The 4,195-nt window shown below is 45.4% G+C and overlaps 1 pseudogene; it reads right to left on the minus strand.

Annotated features, from left to right (window-relative positions):
* Positions 1-1,751: 1,751 nt before the first annotated feature.
* LOC126253929 (5S ribosomal RNA) lies at positions 1,752-1,869 on the minus strand (annotated as a pseudogene).
* Positions 1,870-4,195: the final 2,326 nt, after the last annotated feature.

Consider the following 4,195-nt stretch of genomic DNA (forward strand, 5'->3'; position numbering starts at 1 on the left):
TCCTTGTCAACTCCTGTTAACTCAGACACTGCTCTGATTGTTAAACGGCGATCTTGTCGAACAAGTTTACCGATTTTTTCAATGTTTGCATCAGTTTTTGCTGACAATGGTCTGCCAGTGCGAGTGTCATCACTGGTGTCTTCGCGGCCATCTTTAAATCGTTTAAACCACTCAAACACTTGTGTTCGCGATAAACAATGATCGCCGTACACTTGTTGTAACATTACAAACGTTTCACTTGCAGATTTTCCTAGTTTGAAACAAAATTTGACGTTAACACGCTGTTCTTTCTGTACACTCAACATTTTCCGACGCACAGACAAAACGTCAACTACTTAAAACAGACGCCACGGGCAGACTGAGTGCAGGAGGCAGATGAAACTCGAGCAGTAGGCGGAGCGAGAGTCACGTGACAGGCCACACGACTTTCAGCCTTATTGCATTCGTTTTATTGTTTCACCAGTACTAGTCCGGTTTTTTTCTAGCCACACCTCGTATTGTTAACAATTTCTTTGGTATTTCTGTCTATTTTGTTCAATAACTTAATAGGAAAGGCTATTATATGCAATACACTAATGCAGCTGCCCTTTTCATAATGCCATACAACGAGTGCCTATCTTAATTAAATGTGAAGTCTGGTTGGACGAGTCTCTTTTCACATTGTATTGAGACGATGGACGTGTAGGGTATGGAGACAAACTGATGAATGCATGGATCCTGCATGTCGGCAAGGGACTATTGAAGCTGGTGGAGGCTCTGTAATGGTGTGGGGCGTGTGCAGTTGGAGTGATGAAGGACCCCTGATAAGTCTAGATACGACTCTGACAGGTGACACGTACGTAAGCATTACGTCTGATCAACTGCATCCATTCATGTCCGTTGTCCATTCCGACGGACTTCTGCAATTCCAGCAGGACAGTGCTTCTCCCCACACGTCCAGAATTACTACAGGGTGACTCCAGGAACACTCTTCTGAGTTTAAACACTCCCGCTGGAAACCATACTCCCCAGACATCAACATTACTGAGTGTATCTGGGACATCTTGCGACGTGCTGTTCAGAAGAGAGTTCCACCCCCTAGTAGTCTTACGGATTTACGGACAGCCCTGCAGGATTCGTCGTGTCACTTTCCTCCAGCACTACATCAGACGTTAGTCGAGTCAATGCCACGTCGTGCTGCGGCAGTTCTGCGTGCTCGCGGGGGCCCTACACGATATTGGGCAGGTGTACCAGTTTCTTTGGCTCTTCAGTGTAAGCTTCATGGGTTTCCGGTGCCGTGTTAAACGCATCGTCATTTTTTTCCATGTTCAGGCATTGGGCCTTGTAAGGTGATACTATTGAAAACTGCGATATTGTACGTCTCTTTATGCCTAGTCGCTTCTCGATGAGAAACCCAAGATTTGTGTGGTTAACGGTGGGTTCAAATTCAAATCATGAACAGCGACTCTTCATGTCATTTAATGGATGTGACAAGACTTCTGTAGTGCCATATACGATAGTGAAGTTTAATTTACAGGCGTTAGGGACTGTCTCATCTCTAATGAAAAAAGCACTCCGTCTTCAGGCCACAAGTGGCCCATCGGGACCGTCCGACTGCCGTGTCCTCCTCAGCTGAGGATAAAGATAGGAGGTGCGCGTGGTCAGCACACCGCTCTCCTAGTCGTTATGACGATTTTCTTTGGCCGGAGCCGCCACTATTCGGTCGAGTAGCTCCTCAGATGACATCACGAGTCTGAGTGCACCAGGAAAAATGGCAACAGCGCATGACGTCCCGGATGGTCACCCATCCAAGTGCCGGCCACGCCCGACAGCGCTTAACTTCGGTGATTTGACGGGAACCGGTGTATCCACTGCGGAAAGGCCGTTGCCCATCTCTAATGACGTGTTTTCTAATAATTTTTACGTCGCAATAATAGTTGATACCTGGACTGACTGCCACAAATAGTAGTGTTCTCTAGTGGTCTCCTGTAGCAACCATTGTGTATAGTCAAACGACTGTACACCTCTGGGTTTTGGCGTTTACAGGACCTGCAACACGTTATGTTATTTGAATTCAACAATGGCCCACTTTTTTGCTGTCAAGTGTACACTCTCCATCGCTTTCTGTCTGTTCGCTCAAATAGTTTTCAGGACCTTGTAAATGACTGTGGCATCCAAAAATCGCACAAGAACACTGAACAGTACAAAGTTCATAGCTAAATAACCAAACGTAATACTCGTATAATTTATACGTACCTTCTGCCCCACTGAGTGCCCTGATCAGAATCCTCTGCGGAACTCTCAACCACTAAAAACATCTGCTCATGGGTCACCAAGAGACTGGAACGCCAGCACATAGTAGCTTCTGCGATCGGTGTACTTTGGCACGGAACTGGAGCAGCATGTGATGATGTACCGGTACAAAGGGTGGTCATAAACAGTCAGAAAAGTCTGTGAGCGTGTTGCAGAGTAGGTTGTGATGATAAATAATTTTTAAGAAACAAATTTTGTATGTTGCTCTGTTTCCGAGTTAATTAGCCAATCAGGCCAATGCGTGAGACAGACAAAATAAGTGCCAGTTGTTCTCATAGTGTAGATGATAGCATACGAGACTGCTCAGACTTTACCTGGGGTTCGGTCCACGCGATCGTTCCATGTCCCATTTTTGTATCGCTCTCTTGTTTGGCTTTAGGAAATTATAGAGATGGGGCCCCTCCACGCCCGCACCAACGTGGTGACCAAACCAAAAGTTCTACTGTCACCTCCGTAAAACATGTTAGTTATCTAGTAAGTGGATCACAGGATGCTGGGCTGTGATGTTGTCCGTGCGTCTGGGTAAGACTGCGCATTAACACGGTCCATCAGGTGATAGATAGTGGACGAAACGCGAGTGAGGGTAGCGATTTGAAGAGCAGAGGGAAAAAAAGTGCCATGGCTCGTGCCGTGGGAAAAAAAACCTCTGCGACAGTGGGATGGGTAGTAAGAGCAGTAGTGGCTTACTAGCTGCGATAGCTCATGCAAGGTTGGATTTGTTAGTATGGGTATCATGCATCATTACCGTGGCAAGCGATGGCGATGTGTCCCAGTTGCTGCAGCTGCTACATTCCTGGAACAATCAAGATCGTTATACAGTAGTGGGAGATCAGCCATAGATCGTCTCACTGTATGGGGGATGTGTGGAGCTTGTTTGCATGCAGTGTACGGTACGGCTTCCCTGTGTGGTGCCAGTTATTCGGCAGTATATTTCAGCTGGACATCCAGGGGCTCGCCTGTGCCGTTATGTTTGCGTATGCTTGGCCATAGATGTTATGCCCTTACAAGTATGTCTTTTGGTCTTTTATGTGTCCATCTATGGTTGTGGTCGTAGTTCCCCAGATTCAGAATAAACGGGTTCTGGGAATGTCTGGAGTTTCTGGGCTTTAGGAAATTCTGCCAGATCCGCTAACTTCACCGCTAATTACTTCCGAATCGACAGAACGTATCAAATTTTTTTCTTAACAATTCTTTCTTAGCGCACCCTACCCCCAACACATTTACAAGCTTTTCAGAGTGTTTCTGACCATCCTGTGTATCATTCAAGGTGGTTTATATGATTTAGACAGTATGAAGAGTTGATTGTCATCATATGATCTTTTGGAAAACGGAAAAGAACGTTATCCTTGACTTGGACCTTATGTAGCGGGAATAGTGGGGGAAAAGTGGACTGGCAGAAGCGAAAAAGGATGTAATGAAGAAGAGCGGACATCTAAGCCTTTCCGTGCAAGCTCTTTTTTCTCATATTTAGTTACAATGATAATTGCCCTCTATGTATGTTGATGTAAACGAGATATTTTTATATTCTAAGGAGAAAGTTGAAGAATGAAATTTCGTGAAAAGATCTCGCCGCAACGGAAAACGCCTTTGTTTTAATGATTGCCACTCCAAGTCGCATATCATATCCGTGAAAATCTCTCCGCTTCTTCACAATAATATAAGTCGTACTGACCTTCTTGAACTTCGTCGATATCCTCCATTAATGAGGAAACGATTTACGCTGAAAATAAAGTAATTTCAGTTGGGCCCACCAGGTACAAATCCAGCGCTGTGCACTGTTGTACGACGATAAGACATCCACGCTGTCATTTGACAAACCATAACGTGAGTGAACAATATGCCTACAGGCACAGATAGCATACATCGCAGGAATAACTCCTGAAGAGGTTCGTTGAGGCAGCGT

This window comes from Schistocerca nitens, chromosome 4, assembly GCF_023898315.1.
Source record: "Schistocerca nitens isolate TAMUIC-IGC-003100 chromosome 4, iqSchNite1.1, whole genome shotgun sequence".
In the NCBI taxonomy this organism is placed as follows: Eukaryota; Metazoa; Arthropoda; class Insecta; order Orthoptera; family Acrididae; genus Schistocerca; species Schistocerca nitens.